Below are 17580 nucleotides of genomic sequence, written 5' to 3'. Positions count from 1 at the left end.
CCTAGAACTGGCACCGAGTAGTTGCTTCCTACTTGACTCTCTTCAAAATGGGTGCCTTTGGGTTTGGTGGGGAGTGCTCCTCCCTCCCCAGCCTGCTGCCGGTATCTTCTTTGCCCCTTTAGGGTTCTTTCCCTGAGCAGCACTAATAAGGATGTTTTGGGGCAGACTTACCAGCTACCTTGTGTCCAGGTGGTAGGGAAAATGGCAGTTTTTCTTCTTTTCTTATTTGCTGTCTTAACCTTCCAAGGAGGTATGATAGAGATTATCAGTTAATTTCACATACCAAGCCTTGATCAATACATGCTTACAATTTCTGTAGTGTTCAAAGTGTCCTTTTTGTAGTAGACAAGATGAACAGCTGTCCTGTACCTAGAAAACAAAATGAAAAAGGTGAATTCACTAAAGAAAGAAAATGATAGCATCAGTATCTATTCTAACACAATTTGATGATCACAAAATTGAGAACTTAAAGGAAATGGATGATTACTCACAAAAACGTACATTAACCAAATTATTAGGACAAAAAGGAAAGCTCTTAACTCCATCACAACCTCAGAGACTGAAATTAAACATGCAATGAAAGAACTAAACTATCAACTAAGAACTAAAGAAAGACAAACCTAGGGAGGCCACAATTCAACTCTCCTACAGCCCCCTCTGAGAAGCAAGGACAAGGGGCTTCTCACTCCTGTAACACATGGACACAAAAGCTATTTGGCCCAAAGGACCTTACGTAGAATCCCATTCTTTGCTAAGATCTCCCGATCATGCAACCTTTCCTGCTAGTCAGAAGCAGGGGTCTTCCTTCCTTCCACCATCCTGGCTCACAGGCTTCTCAAAGCTTAAACAAGTACCTTGCCTGGTCATCCCCAGGCTCTATGATTCTGAATCCTGGCACATCGAGACCTAAATTCGCTCTTGTGTAAAGTAAACAAACTTACCAATTCAATAAGCATTTATTAAGTGCTCACTCTGTGCTGGAAACCGAAGACACAAGACTAAGAAGAAAGGGTCCCTGCCCTCAAAAAGCCTTCATTATATTGGGCTGGGGGGGGGGTGGTGGTGGCGGCTAGACATTTAAAGTAAGAGGAAAACCAAGCAGGGAGTTCTTGTAAACAACTGATATCAGGAAAGACTTTTCAGAGTAACTAGCAACCAGGTAAAATCTTAAAAGAAAAGAAAGATTTCAGAGAGCCAGAGATAAATGATAACCTTACAAATATGGGATAATGGCATATGTGAATGCATAGAAGAGGTAACTAATTCAGTATTGTCCAGAAAAAAGGTTTTCCATTTTGACTGGAATAAAGATTTCTGACAGGAAATAATATGAAATCAGGCTAAAAATGTGGATGGGACAAGTCTTCATGGTCATGCTAATATTGTTGGTTGGTTCTTGTCCTTTGTTATCAAAGAAGACGAAAATGACATCACTGTGTTTGAGAAAAATGACAGTCCAATTGTGGCTGTTGTGATCGATAGAAGCTTGCAATGCTCTATGACAGTTTGGGCATGAGTAGTCCATATGAACACCTCCGGTAGGCCCTCTAAACTTATGGATGTCATGTTTCCTTTGAGCTGCTTTGCTTATAGAGCTTAGCCCCCTCGCTGATGAGGGCACACCATGCTGCGTGGTCCTGTGCCAGGGTCTCCTGTGCTATACAACCCATTCTAAAGTTCTTCAATGAGACCTTTGGGATGTCTCGAGTGCCTGCCCTGTGTGAGTTCTCCATAAAATAGTTTTTTTGTTAAGTGTATGTCTGACATTTTAACAATGTGTCCAATCCACTATAGTTGCTTTCTGTGTAGTAATGTTGGAATGCTTGGCAGTTTAGCTTGAGAGAGGCCCTCAGTGTGTGGTACCTTCTGCTTGGTGATGTTGAGTCAGGCTAATATAGGCAATGGAGAGCCATTAAAGGCCTGTGAGTAGGAGAATAACATGGTCAAACCTGGAAATTAAAAATCTGACTTTGACTGTTGTGTGATGATTGGCTTAAAGAAGGGTGAGAGACTGGAGGGGGAGAGATCAAATTAGAGGCAAATGGCTTAAGGGACTTTTCCAACTCACATTCCTGTAGAAGTTCTGGATTTCCAGCCAAGTGTCCTTGAAACAAAGCAGCAGACAGTGGCAGCAGGTGATTATTCCACCTCAAAAATCTTCTTGGGCAATCAGAACAGTCTAGGACACTTAGAAAGTGGACAGCGAACAAGAACCGGTTCAAGCGGTTTCCCCCCCATCCCATCCCATCCCCATGGAGATGGCACTATATAATCATTGTAGGCAGAGCATGTGATCTATACCTATTCCTCCTAAATGTCCCATTGGCCTCCATATTTTCTAAATCATCTTGGATGAAGAGTTATTTCAAAAGTACCAACACCTCAGTTGACAAATGGCCAAAGGATATGCAAAGGCAATTTACAGATGAGGAAATCAAAGCACTCCATAGTCATAATAAAAATTGCTCTAAATCATTACTTATTAGAGAAATACAAATTAAAGCATCTCTGAGGTACCACCTCACATATCTCAGACTGGCCAATATGACCAGAAAGGATAATGATCATTGTTGGAAGGGTTGTGGGAAATCTGGGACACTATTATACTGTTGGTGGAGCTGTGAACTCATCAAACCTTTCTGGAAAGAAATTTGGAACTATGCCCAAAGAGCAACAAAAATGAACATACCCTTTCATCCAGCAATACCACTAACTGGGTCTATTCCCTGAAGAGATGATGAAAAGGGTAAAAAACATCACTTGTACAAAAAATATGCCAGCAGCCCTGTTTGGGGTGGCAAAGAATTGGAAATCAAATGAATGTCCTTCAATTGGGGAATGGCTTAGCAAACTGTGGTCTATGTATGTCATGGAACACTCTTGTTCTATTAGAAACCAGGAGGGATGGGAATTCAGGGAAGCCTGGAGGGATTTGCACGAAATGATGCTGAGTGAGATGAGCAGAACCAGAAAAACACTATACACCCTAACAGCAACATAGGGGTGATGATCAACCTTGATGGAGTCACTCATTCTATCAGTGCAACAATCAGGGACAATTTTGGGTTGTCTGTGATGGAGAATATCATCTGTATCCAGAGAAAGAGCCATGGAGTTTGAACAAAGTTCAAGGAGTACTGCATTTAATTTAGAAAAAAAAAAAACTGCTATCTTATTGTCTGATCTTATCTGTTATAGTTTTTGTTTCTTCCTTTAAGGATATGATTTCTGTCTCATCACATTTAATTTGGATCAATGTATATTATGGAAACAATATAAAAGACTGGCAAATTGCCTTCTGGGGGGGTGGGAGAGGGATGTAAGATTGAAGCAAAAATTGTACAACTGAAATAAAAAAAAAACTAGCAACAAATCCAAGTAGAAGACAGCTTTCAGCAAATGCTACTTTGGTAGACAAAGACTTCCTTTGTTTGAAGAAATCAGACTGATAGGTTTTTCTGGGTTCTTTATTGTCCAGATCCAGGTGGGCCATGGTATTGGTGTGTATGAAGAATTGGACTGGATTGAGCACTGGGTGCCTGTGTTTGGATGGGACAAAGGGTTTGATCACAGTGAATGAGTAAAAGGTAAGAGTTACAAAAAGGCCAACAGCCAGTAAGTCTTCAATAGTCCAGAGTAGTCAGAAAGGCCCCCAGCAAAGTACCTGACTATGGTGGGGTAACAAAGCATGAACTCCTTGGGTGAAGTGGTCCATAATGTTATCACACTGCTAGTCCAGGGTGTTTTATGTCAGTATGGACAAGATATCACACCTCAGGGAAGAGTAATTTGGCTTTGAGTGCTGCCAGAGCATGGAAAAAAAGAAAGTATTCATGGTGCACTTCTGGTGTGGGGGAGTGTGTTTCTAAAGTGATGAGGGTTTGAACTAGGGCGGCTAGGTGGCACAGTGGATAAAGCACCAGCCCTGGAGTCAGGAAGTCAGGAGTACCTGGGTTCAAATCTGGTCTCAGACACTTAATAATTACCTAGCTGTGTGGCCTTGGGCAAGCCACTTAACCCCATTTGCCTTGCAAAAAAAAAAGAAGTGGGCTGCTAAAAGAGATGCTTTGGTTAGATAGGACTTAGCCAAAGATAAGAAGTAGGGGGAGGTAAAGAAGAGGTATTCATACAGGTGAGTAGATGTACGGCAGCATCCACAGAAATGAGGCAGGTTGGCAAAGGGAAAGTTTGAGTTGTTTTGCACATGTTAAATTTCTTGGACCAGTGGGATATGTAGGAGGCAGAAGACCTCCTATCTCCTTGGTACTGCCCATCATTCCTTGCATCCCATTTCAATCTGCCTAACTTGTCAGGCTAATCTCTATGTGCTTACTGGACATCTTGAACTGGCTGCAGGAGACCTCTTAGAATCAATGTTTCTAAAGCTGAATGAACTCTATTCCCCAAAAGTTTCCTGTTTGCAGTCAAGTATCATCCTTGCTTCTTCATGGTCTTCTGCCCCATGACTGATTGCTGCAGCTAGCCTGGTAAACTTTTCTTCTCTCCTATTTCAATTTCTGATTTCAATCTGTGCTTTTCTCAGCTGGCAAACTGCTCTTTGGCTGTTCCCCTGGTGGCTTCCTAGCACCTCAAGGAGCATAAAAGAAAAGCTTCTGGTGATTCAAAGTCTCTGCTATTTTTTGCTTACTCACCCCCAGTCCGTCAGTAGCACCCAGACACTTCCAATTCCATTCAGGTCAGCATCTGGATCGTTTATCCCATCCATCTAGGTTGGCTCCAAGGGGTCATTTGCCTATCGTCTCCCTATTAGACTGGGAGCTCAGCTCCTTGCAATGTTTGGCTGGCTTTTTTCTTCGCTGCTGTTTGGCCCCTGGAAGGCCCGCCTTGACTTTAATGATCTTTTTTTCGGCTGCCCGGGCTGGGAACATTGTGCTAGCTTGAGTGTGGCTACCTTTGCTTTTCTCCTTTCCATGCTTGGATCCTTGGGAGCCTGATTTCAACCTCGGTTCTTCCAAAGAGCAGCATGCGCCGGGGAGAGCCTGCCTGTAGCACGTGTGCAGCCAGTCAGCTTTGAAGCAGACTTCATGAACGTTTGAAAAAGAAACGGAGACTAGCGCTGCACATCAGACCCAGCGAGCCGGCGGCTGGCCCATCAGCACACGGGCACTGGCCCCTGCTGGCCCCAGCGGGAGGGGGAGGGGACGGCAGCCGCGGCAGTCTGGCACCTGGCACTGCGCATGGCCAGTCGGTCCGCCCCGGGCCGCCACGTCACACGTCACTTCTGCTCGGGCTGTCTGCGAGGCTGCTGGCTCGAGAGGTGAGCTGCACCGTTCTGCCATGCGGCCCAGGCTTTGCGCCCCCCCCATCCTTAAGATCCGCTCCCTGGGCCTCCACGGCAGCGGTTAAGCATCTGACGGCATCAGTGGCTCTGGGAGCCGCCGCCGATCCGCCGCCGCCGCCGCCAAGGATCCGCCGCCGCCTAAGCTCCACCATTCGGCCGTCGGAGGCCGCCCCCCCCCACACCGCCTCCCGAGCACCTGCTTCGTCTGGATCGTGGGGTCCACAGCAGCCAGCCTGGCTGGGGATCGCTGATCGCCGGGTCATCCTCCGGCGGCCGGGAATTCAGCCCGTCCGGTGCCGAGGCAGCCAGGTAAGGAGACGGCCAAGGGCGGGGGCCACCGGATGGGGGGGCGAAAAAAGACTGGCAGGGCGGGGGAGGGGGGCGCCATGGCCGACGGGAAGGGGGAAGAGCTGGGGGGAGAGGGGGACTAACCCCAGCTGGTCAAGCAGAGCATTTCCCGGGCCCGGCCGGCCGAAGTTCGGAAGCGGTAGGTGCTCGGCCGAGCAGGCGGACAACACCCTAAAATGGCGCCGGCCGGGCAAGAGCCAGATCGCTCTATGAGAAAACAACTGCATCGATGGCGCCGTGGACTGCTGCCGCCCCTCCTGGCGGATCGCAGAGGAGCAGGCATTTGCTGCGCATGCCCTTCTGCCTCACCCCCCCCCCCCATGCGCCCGCCTCCATGGGCGGGCCCTGAGCCAGCTCCCTTCCCCCTCCCTGCCTCTTTGCTGCTCGCTTCTCTCCCCCGCCTTCCCAAAAGCAAGGCCCTGGCTCCCGGCTCCCAGCTCCCGGCTCCGCATCCCCACAAGGCCTCCTCAGACGGTAAGTTCCCCCGAAGTGCAGAGGAAGCGAGCCTGGTCCGTAGTGGTGAAGCCACAGGCAAGGAATAGTAGCCAAAATATGGAGGTGGCGCCTAGATTCCCAGGCCCGTCACCACCCTGGGAATTGGCTTCATCTTGATTTCAGCAAGTTTCACCTTTGGCACTGGGCTGGGAACCAGGGGTGGCAGAGGAAGAACTGGGGGAGCACCTGGGGACAGACAGGATCAAGCACATGCACCAAAATTCTCCAACTCTGCTGGGGATTTCTTTGCCTTCTGTACAGGAATCAAACTCACACTCCGAAGCCCACCTAGCGCAGAAGGCTGCGCACCCCCGGGAGACATTAGACACAGACAGCAGTGGCTTCCAACCTTCTACCCCTCACGTTGGAAGTGTTTAACCACCGTCTTCACAACTTTATTTTTTTTTTAGGTTTTTGCAAGGCAAATGGGGTTAAGTGGCTTGCCCAAGGCCACACAGCTAGGTATCTGAGACCGGATTTGAAACCAGGTACTCCTGACTCCAGGGCTGGTGCTTTATCCACTGGGCCACCTAGCCACTCCACCACTGTCTTCACGATGACTTAACTCAGCCCAAGTCATCGCAGACCAAAGAATTCTGAGCCCACTCTAAAGGAAGAATTACAGAAGTTAAATAGGCACCTACAGGAAACCCATGCCAAGAAAACTTTCCAACTGGAAAAGAATGAAGGCCCAATAACATTATAGACACACGAATGCACTGTAGGTGCAGTTCTAAAATGGCCTGTCCATTCTACATTTCACTTTACAATTCTACCAGGAAAGTCAGACCCTAGTGGGTAGCTTGGAGCCCAAAGACAAAAGTACCCAGACCTGCCTATCACTTAGAAGTAGCCCAGGATGCCCAGTGCTTACCAATTAAGCCACACAGGCAACAAAATATTACTCTGCATTAAAAGAAAAGGACCCCTAGGTGCAGATATAGCTAGGAAGAACTGTACAAACGGCAATTGACCACACCTCCCATAAAAATGCCAAGCTGACTCAAAGGTGTCTGAACTTGAAATAAGTGAAAAAACCAAGGCCCCAGAAAACTGACCCCACAATCCATTTTTATTCCTTCAAACAGGCACACAGTGGGATTACTCTACAATGGCAATTTTTAGTCCAGAAAAGACACTGAGGTGAATACAAAAGACATTCCAAACTACCCTCTTATGTTTCTTGTACAGGTCCTTAGAAAATTAAAGGCAGGAGGGCCAGAGGTCATTTCTCTTTTCAGAGTGGAAGAGACCACCAACCTAGGAGGTGAGAGAGCAAACTCAAGCCCCCAAATTGAAAAGTCCAGGGAAGCTGGCTTGGTGCCTTATGGCACTAGATGCAGCATCACTGGACTGAAGCCACAGGACCCTCTGGGATTATACTGTTGATCTTCTCTTTCTTACAATTATAGAGTTAACAGTTAAAAAAGCAAAAGAAATCCTGGGTCCAGCTGGCAGTACAACCAAACAAGGAACCAGCCACCAAACAAAAATGGCACACTACAACCTCAAAGAGTGACCCTGGCAGGGGACCCCCTAGGGTAGCCAGTTTCTGAAAACAGCCCATCTCCCTGCCCTGAAAGCCAGCTGGCCAAATGTGCAGCATCTTGCCACCTGCTGGATTCTTCTGTCCCCATGTTTCAAAAGGTATGGTCCTCCCCTCCATCTGGACCCATCTTTTGTTTGAAAGATTGGCTCCTTTCTGGGGTTAATTGGAAAATTCTAATGTATCTCCCCCTGTTCCTTTTAGCCTGGGGAGGGAAGAGTCACAGTCAGGCCTCTCCTGAAGGCAGGAAAATTTATGGCCTGGCTCTCCAACAGGAGCCATCTTTGGCAGCCTAGAGCCTCTAGCATCTGGAACTCAGAGCTTGCCTTCATCTAGTTAGCTTTCATTTGAAGGCATCACATGTGCTTCCACTAAATTTGGGGAATCCCTGCCCATGATTCCATCTTTTAATTTAGGGAAATTAACCACTGGTCATTGCATTTTATGTTTGGAGAAGTATACACTGCTAGTGCCTACACCTCATTTGAGGAATTACTATTTGTGCCTTCTCATTTAGAGACTTACATCTCCATGCCTCCATCTTTTATTTGGAGATAGCATTGCCCACATTTCTGTCTCCTTTTTGGAAATTACCTTCTGTGCCTACATCTGGAGTGGTGCCTGTATTGCCTGCTGGGAATTGACACTTGGGCCTGCCTAGTTTTTGGGGGGAATTCTTACCTGTGTTGCCATCTCCTTTTGGGAATCATCACCTGTACCTGCATCTCAAGTCATCTTTGAGGAGCTTCAGCCTGTGTCTCCATCTTTTCAGAGAGAATTAATAGTGTGTGCATTGGTTCTTGGGGGGAGGGTTACAATCTGAGCCCCTGCGACCTTTGGGGCAAGGAAATCTCTATGGCCTGGGTTTCCATCTGGAACCATCTTTGGGGAGTTACAGCCTGGGCCTCTAGAATTTGGAAATTAGAAGTCTGCCTTCATCTGGAGTCAACTTTTTGGAAGCTCTAGTCAGAGCCATTTTCCATTTGGGAAATGGCCACATGTGCCCCCACTTCATTTGAGGAATCCCTGCCCATGACTTCCCTCTTTTCATTTGGAGAAGTATACTTCTGCATGCTGCCACTCCATTTGGGGTATTACCATTTGTGCCTGTAACTTGACTGTTGGAATCATCTATCCATATCTCCATCTCGAATTTGGGGAATCAATCTCCATACTTCTGTCTCCTTTTGAGAATTACCACCTGTGCTTGCATCTGCAGCCATCTTTCAGAAGTTCGAGCCTATGTCTCCCATTTTTAAAAGGGAATTGCAGTCTGTATGGTCCTTGGGGGGAAAAGGGATCTATAGTTTTGGCCTCTGTTGCTATTGATGGCAAGAAAACCTATTTAGTTGGGTTATCTATCCAGAGTCATATTTGGGGAGTTTCAACCTGTGCCTCTAGCAGATGGAGATACCTTTGGAAACTACTACCTCCTTTGGGAATTATCACATATCAACATTTGGAGTCACCTCTGGGGAGCTTCAGCCTGTGTCTCCACCTTTTCAGAGGGAATTACAGTCTGTGCATTAGTCCTTGGGGGGAAGGTTATAATCTGAGCCTCTGTGGCCTTTGGGGCAAGGAAATCTCTATGGCTTGGATCTCTAGAATTTGGAAATTAGAAGTCTGCCTTCATCTGGACCCATCTTTTGGAAGCTCTAGTCAGAGCCATTTTCCATTTGGGAAATGGCCACATGTTCCCCCACTTCATTTGAGGAATCCCTGCCCATGACTCCCCTCTTTTCATCTGGAGAAGTACACTTCTGTGTGCTGCCACTACATTTGGGGCATTACCATTTGTGCCTCTAATCTTACTGTGGGAATCATCTATTCATACCTCCATTTCGAATTTGGGAAATCAATCTCCATGCTTCTGTCTCCATTAGAGAAATAATCCCCTGTGCCTATATCTGGAGCCACCTTTTGGGAATTACTACCTGTGCTTGCATTGCCTTTTGGAAATTACCACCTATGCTTGCATCTGGAGCCATCTTTGGGAAGTTCCAGCCTGTGCCTCCATTTTTTAAAGGGAATTGCAGTCTATATATTGGTCCTTGGTGGGAATGGGAGCTATACTTGGGTCTCTTTTGCTATTGAGGGAAAGTAAACCTATTTTAGTCTGGGTTTCTGTCTGGAGTCATATTTGGGGAGCCCTATGCCTCTACTACCTCCTTTTGGGAATTATCATGTCTCAACATTTGGAGTCATCTTTGGAGAGCTTTCAGCCTGTGTCTCCATCTTTTCAGAGGGAATTACAGTCTGGGCATTGGTCCTTGGGGGGGGGGGGTTACAATTTGAGCCTCTGTGGCCTTTGGGGGCAAGGAAATTTCTATGGCCTGGATCTCCATCTGGAGTCATCTTTGGAGAGCTATATAGCCTGTGCTTCTAGCCCATTTGGAAATTAGAGAGCTTGCCCTCACCTGGAATTAGCTTTTGGGAGCTCTAGTCAAAGCCATTTTTTCATCTTGGAAATTGCCACATGTGCTTCCACTTCAGTTGGGAAATCACCACCCATGACTCCCATCTTTTCATTTGGGTAAGTACCATGTGTGTTTTTGCTGCATTTTGAAAATCACCTATCCATACCTCAGTTTTTCATTTTTGGAATCAAACTCCACACTTTTGTCTCCTTTTGGAAATTATGGCCTCTGCTTCAATGACCTTCTCGGAATTAGTACCTGTGCCTATACATCCTTTGGAAATTTTCATCTTTGCCTTTATGTTGTTTTTTTAGAAATTACCTGTCCCTCCATCTTGATTTGGGGGGAGCTCCAGCTTGTGCCTCCCATTATGTGAAGATCCAGGCTCTTCTCTGGCTGCCTTAAGAGAATTAACCATGTTATACCACTGTCTCCTGGAAATTACCTCTTGTACCTGAATCACCTGGGAATTACCCCCTGTGCTAATTCCTTTGGAAGTTAACACCTCCTTTTGGGAATTATCACCTGGATCTGGAGCTATTTTGGAGGAAGTTACAGCCTGTGCCTCCATTTTTAAGAGGGGAGTAACAGTCTATTGATCCTTGGGGGGAGGGGAGCTATGGTCTAAGCCTGTGTGGCCTTTGAGGGCAAGAAAATCTCTATGAGCTGGGTCTCCATCTGGATCCATCTTTGGGGAGTTACAGTCTGTACCTCCAGAATTTGGAAATTAAAAGCCTGCCTTCACCTGGAGCCAGCTTTTGGGAGTTCTAATCAGAGCCATTTTTCATTTGGGAAATGGTCACATGTGCCACCACCTCAATTGTGAAATCACTACCCATGACTCCATCTTTTCACTTGGGAGAGTATACTCCTTTGTGCTGCCACTCCATTTGAGGAATTACCATTTGTGCTGGTACCTCATTTTGAAAACCACCTATCCATGCCTCCACTTTTTATTTGGGGAAATCACCTATTTGTACCTCCAGTTTTGTTCTTGGAATCAATCAATCTCCATGTTTCTGTCTCTCTTTAGAAATTACCGCCCATGCCTCTGTGACCTGGGAATTTCTTATTTTGCCTTGGTCTGTGGGGAGATACAACCTGTGTTTCCCATTATGAAGAGATAGGCTGTATGTCTGTTGCCTTCTGGGAATTAACAACCTATGTCTGCATCTGGAACCATCTTTGGGGAGTTACAGCCTGTGCTTCCATCTTTTCAGAGGAGTTCTAGCCTGTCTGTTGGTCCTTGGAGAGAGGGGAATCTTTGTTGCTTTTTGGGGGAAGGGAGGTATATAACCTGTATCTCCATCTGGAGTCATATGGAGAGCTAGCCTCTAGACCCTGGAGCCATCTTTTGGGAATTATCACCTGTACCTGCATGGCTTTTGGGGAATTACCACCTATATCTTCATTGTTTTTTGGAAGTCCTCATATGGAGCTATCTTTGGGGAGCTACAGCCCGGGTATTGGTCCTTGGGGGAGGGGAGCTGCAGTTGGGCTTCCTGTTGCCATTGAGGGCAGAGAGGTTTATGGCCTGAGTCTCCGTCTGGAGCTTCCAGCATCTGGAGATCTTTTTGGGAATTAAGCACCTGTACCTGTACCACCTTCTGGGAATTACAGCCGGTGGCTGATGCAAAGAAATCTCTATGACCAGAGTCTCCATCTGGAGTCATTTTGGGGGAACTACAGCCTGTAACACTAAAATTTGGAAATTAAAAATCTGCCCTCACCTGGAACCAATTTTTGGGAGTTCTCGTCAGAGCCTTTTTTCATTTGGGAAATTGCCACGGGTGCCTCTACGTCAATTGGAAAATCATCACCCATAACTCCATCTTTTATTTGGGGAAATACCATGAGTGTTTTCACTTCATTTTGAAAAATCACCTATCCATGCCTCCATTTTTTTGATGGAATTGCCCATTTGTGTCTCCAAGTTTTCAGTTTTGGAATTCAATCTCCATGCTTTTGTCTCCTTTTGTACCTCTGACATTCTGGGAATTATTGCCTGTATGTCCATTTTTGCTTTTGGAGATTTCCACTTCTGCCTCCATCTTGGTTTGGAATTTGGAAACTAGAAGTCTGCCTTCATCCGGAGCCAACTTTTGGAAGCTCTAGTCAGAGCCATTTTCCATTTGGGAAATGCCTGCACCATTATGTGGAGATAAAAGTTGTTGCTTGAACCTGGAGCTACCTTCTGGGAATTACCATCTATGCCTGCATGGCCTTTTGGGTATTACTGCCTATGCCACCATCTTCCTTTGCCTGTATCTGGACTCAACTTTGGGGGGTGAAGGAGGGGTCAGGACGGTGAGGGAAATAAAAAAAGCGAGGATCTCCTTCTCTTTGGGCAATTACCACCTATGCCATTCTCCTTTTAGAAGGCAAAAGTCTGAAGCTCCCATTTTGAGAAGGTACAAGCTGTACATCTTCCCATGGAGAAAGATGCATCCTGGGCCTCTGCCCCAGGGAAAGTACAAGGGCATTTTTCCATATGGAAAGGTGCAGATGTACTTTCTCTTTTCAAAAAAATCACTATCTGTGCCTCTATCTCCTTTTAGGAATTTCCATCCATGGAAGCATCACCCGTTGGGAATTTTCTACCTGCTGCTACATTGCACTTGGAAAATTATCACCTGTGTCACCAACTTGGCCTTTGGAATTGCAACTTGTTCTTATATCTGGAGCTATCTTGGGGGAGTTTCAGCCTGTGGCTCTGTTTCCTTTTGGAGAATTATGCCCTGGAGACATCTTTTGGGAGCTATAGCCTTTCTGTTTTGAGGAAGATAAAATCTGTACTTCCAACTGGAGCCATTTTGGCAATTACAGCCTCAGTCTCTCCCATCTTTGGAGAGAAACAGCCTGTATCTCTGAATTCTTTTGGGAAATAGCACCTATGCTTACATCACCTTTTAAAGAGGTGCAGCCTATACCTCTGTCTTTGTGGGAATATGGCCTATGCTTCTCTATTGCCTTTTGGGAATATTCCACCTGTGCCACCATCTTGGCTTTTGGGAAATGTCACCTGTGCCTCCATCTGGACTTTTGGAAAATAAGTCTGACCCTCCATTTTGGTTTTTGGGGAATACCCACCTGTGCCTACACCTGGGCTGGGCTTTTAGGGAATACCCTCCCGTGCCTCCATTGTGGTTTTAGGGAAATAATCACCTGTGCCACCACCTCCACTTTTGGGAATGCCACCTATGCCCATGCCTGGGCTTTTGAGGAAATAATCAACTGTGCCACCACCTCCACCTTTGGGAATTCTGCCTGTGCCTACACCTGGGCTTTTGGGGAATGCCCACCTGTGCCTATGCCTGAGCTTTTGGGAAATGCCACCTGTGCCTACTCCTGGGCTTTTGGGAAATGCCACCTGTGCCTACACCTGGGTTTTTAGAGAATACCCTCCTATGCCTCCATTGTGATTTTGGGGAAATAAATACCTGTGCCACCACCTCCACCTTTGGGAATGCTGCCTGTGCCTACACCTGGGCTTTTGGGGAATACCCACCTGTGCCTCCATTTTGGTTTTGGGGAAATAATCACCTGTGCCACCACCTCCACCTTTGGGAATGCTGCCTGTGCCTACACCTGGGCTTTTGGGGAATACCCACCTGTGCCTCCATTTTGGTTTTGGGGAAATAATTACCTGTTCCACTACCATCACTTTTGGGAATGCTGCCTATGCCTGTGCTTTTGAGGAAATAATCACCTGTGCCACCACCTCCACTTTTGGGAATGTTGCCCATGCCTCCATCTGGACTTCTGGGAAATACTGCCTGTGCCTCCGTTTGGGCTTTTGGGGAATACCCACCTGTGCCTACGCCTGGGCTTTGGGAGAATACCCACCTCTGCCTCCATTTTGGTTTTGGGGAAATAATTACCTGTGTCACTACTTCCACTTTTGGGAATGCCGCCGATGCTTGGGCTTTTGGGGAAATAATCTCCTGTGCCACCACCTCCACTTTTGGGAAATACTGCCTGTGCCTCCATTTGGGCTTTTGAGGAATACCCACCTGTGCCTGTTTTGGTTTTTGGGAAATGCCATCTGTGCCTATGCCTGGGCTTTTGGGGAATACCCACCTGTGCCTCCATTGTGGTTTTCGGGAAATAATCACCTGTGCCACCACCTCCACCTTTGGGAATGCTGCCTGTGCCTACGCCTGGGCTTTTGGGGAATACCCACCTGTGCCTCCATTTTGGTTTGGGGGAAATAATTACCTGTGTCACTACCATCACTTTTGGGAATGCTGCCTATGCCTGTGCTTGGGCTTTTGGGGAAATAAACACCTGTGCCACACCTCCACTTTTGGGAATGCCACCTGTGCCTCCATCTGGACTTATGGGAAATACCTGCCTGTGCCTCTGTGTGGGCTTTTGGGGAATACCCACCTGTGCCAACGTTTTGGTTTCTGGGAAATGCCACCTGTGCCTTCACCTGTGCTTTTGGGAAATGCCACCTGTGCCTACACCTGGGCTTTTGGGGAATACCCGTCTGTGTCTCCATTTTGTTTTGGGGAAATAATCACCTGTGCCACCACCTCCACTTTTGGGAAATGCCACCTGTGCTACACCTGGGCTTATGGGGAATACCTCCATTTTGGTTTGGGGGAAATAATCACCTGTGCTACCACCTCTGCTTTTGGGAATGCCACCTGTGCCTCTGTTTGGGTTTTTGGGGAATACCCACCTGTGCCAAAGTTTTGGTTTTTGGGAAATGCCACCTGTGCCTACGCCTGAGCTTTTGGGGAATACCCTCCTTGTGCCTCCATTGTGGTTTTGGGGAAATAATCACCTGTGCCACTATCTCCACTTTTGGGAATGCTGCCTGTGCCTCCATCTGGACTTTTGGAAAATACTGCCTGTGCCTCTGTTTGGGCTTTTGGGGAATACCCACCTGTGCCAACATTTTGGTTTTTGGGAAATGCCACCTGTGCCTACACCTGGGCTTTTGGGGAAATAAACACCTGTGCCGTCACCTCCTTTTGGGAATGCCACCCATGCCTCCATCTGGACTTTTGGGAATGCTGCCTGTGCCTCCGTTTGGCCTTTTGGGGAATACCCACCTGTGCCTCTGTTTTAGTATTTGGGAAATGCCACCTACTATACCTGGGCTTTTGGGGAATACCCGCCTGTGTCTCCGTTTTGGGGAAATAATCACATTCTGTGCCACCACCTCCACTTTTGGGAATGCCGCCTGTGCTACGCCTGGGCTTTTGGGGAATACTGCCTATGCCTCGGTTTTGGTTTTGGGGAAATAATCACCTGTGCCACCACCTCCACTTTTGGGAATGCCACCCATGCCTCCATCTGGACTTTTAGGAATGCCGCCTGTGCCTCCGTTTGGGCTTTTGGGGAATACCCACCTGTGCTGCCATTTTGCTTTTTTGGGAAATGCCACCTGTGCCTATGCCTGGGCTTTTGGGGAATACTGCCTGTGCCAATGCTTTGGTTTTTGGGAAATGCCAGTGTGCCTACACCTAGGCTTTGAGGGAATATCCACCTGTGCTTCTACTTTGGTTTTAGGGAAATAATCACCTGTGCCATCACCTCCACTTTTTGGAAATGCCGCCTATGCCTCCATCTGGGCTTTTGGGTAACACCCGCCTGGGTTTGGGGGGAATACCACCTGTATCGCCATTTTGGTTTCTGACAACTATCACTTGTGCCTCCGTCTGGGCTTCTGGGGAATATCATCTGTGCCACCATTTTGGTTATTGGAAAATACCTGCCTGTACCTCTGTCTGGGCTTTTGGGAAATATCACCTGTGCCACCATTTTAGTTTTTAGGAAGTACCACCTGTGCCACTATTTTGGTTTTTGGGAAATGCTGCCTGTGCCTTTCTTTTGGGGAAGGAGATACAGCCTTTTGCCTCCAGTCTTGTTTACAGCTTCTGTCTCCCCTTTTGGTTGTTTTGGTGGGGAAGGGCGATTTGAGGGGATAATTTATTGCCTTTGCTTATCTTTTGTGTCTTTTCGTGGCCTCTACCTCCTGTCTCACCATGTTTGTCTTTTCTTTTTGCAGCCTCTACCTCATCTGTTGAAAACAGAAATCATGTCTCCCTCAAGACTTCTTGCTTCCTGACTAAATATTTCCACCTCCTTCATTTGGTTTTTGCTAAGATGATTTCAAGATGATTTCATCTCCATCCTAAAGGACTAGCTTGACATCTTTTCCCAAAATACAGTGCTGTATGAGAGCTGAACACCATATCCCAGATAGGACCTGATGGTCTGATCTTTCCCCTACCCCCATTATACATACAGGTGAGGAAATAGATCCAAATAAAAGATCTGCTCAGTCACACCAGTAATAAGGTGCAGAGCTGAGATTCAGATACAGGTCTCTTGACTCCAGTGTGCCTTATTTTCTGTGATATAGAAAATTGCTAATTTCAAAATCAGAATACCCTAGATTTGGGAGTTTGCAGTTTATATTCCTATAGCCCAAGAGAGGTAAGCACCTGGAGGTTCCTTTCATTAGTTTATAGATTTAAAACTCACCCAAAGGGATCTAAAGAGATCATTATGTCTAACTCCCTGATGCCAAATCAAACTTTTGTGTTGTAGCATTTCAGTGCTGTCCTTGTGAATATTGATCCAGGTAATAAGAATGAGGGCTAATGAAATGAAAGAGATTATCTACCCAAATCTGGAAGTACATGTGGTTTTTCTGTTGTTGAAGTACAGATCCAGACCAGAATTCCCCAAGATAAGGTATGGGAAGTTGAAATGTGTCCCATTGGAGGGAATATTCCAATATGAGTTTTGGGGGTCACTAAGGGATAGGTAAGTACTGATTTGAAAGTTTTGTTTTGCTCTTTGTTTCTCTTTTAGTTCCTATGGTGGAGATGAAGTTTGTTCCTTTATTTGGACTTAAGCAGCCAAAGGATTTACAGAAAGAATTACCGGCTTTAAATTCTAGCCCTGGAGTATTATCTGAGCAACTTTGAGCAAATTATCACTTATCTCTGGATCTCAATTTCTTCATTTGTCAAATGTGGGGGTTAGTTGACTAGTAAATCTTGAAAGTTTCTTGTAGCTCTAAATTACCTGTTGTCTGTTCAATCTTCAAGAATGTTAAATTTTGAACTTTTTGCTGCTCTAACATCTCTTTATGAACATGTCAATTGAACTCTAATCTCCTTTTCAGCATGAGATCAAAAATTCATTTTCTCTTTTCTATTCTTTATAGAAACAAACAACAAAAAAATGAGAGCTATGAGTACAGTTCCTAAAGCCTGCAGGCCCTGCATGGATCATTCAAATGGCCCAGAAGATGACTTGCAATAGAACCTATAAGGGAAAGAGCTACAATGCCCAGGATAAGGCAGCCTGTCGGGCTTGCCATCTTATACTGCTATTGGAGGACGTAACTGCCCTTCTACTTCCATCAAGCTTTCTGCTTTTCTTTTTAATTTTTTTTTAAGGCAGTGGGGTTAAGTGACTTGGCCAAGGTCACACAGCTAGGCAAT

General features: G+C 46.4%; 1 protein-coding gene across 6 annotated transcripts in view; it reads right to left on the bottom strand.

Moving 5' to 3' along the window:
* Positions 1-17580, bottom strand: part of WDR13 (WD repeat domain 13) — a 32690-nt gene that overhangs the window by 12775 nt on the left and 2335 nt on the right. For 3 of the 6 annotated variants that reach the window (XM_074205685.1, XM_074205686.1, XM_074205690.1), the window contains exon 1: positions 172-5094. The gene's annotated coding sequence lies outside the window, so the exon portion shown is untranslated. Of the gene's footprint in view, positions 1-171; positions 5095-17580 lie in introns of those variants that run through there. The other 3 variants (XM_074205688.1, XM_074205687.1, XM_074205691.1) reach the window with 2 other exon arrangements.

This window comes from Macrotis lagotis, chromosome X (genome assembly GCF_037893015.1).
Source record: "Macrotis lagotis isolate mMagLag1 chromosome X, bilby.v1.9.chrom.fasta, whole genome shotgun sequence".
Lineage (NCBI taxonomy): Eukaryota > Metazoa > Chordata > Mammalia > Peramelemorphia > Peramelidae > Macrotis > Macrotis lagotis.
Note: the sequence above shows the minus strand (reverse complement) of the source record. Positions and strands in the feature narration are given on the sequence as shown.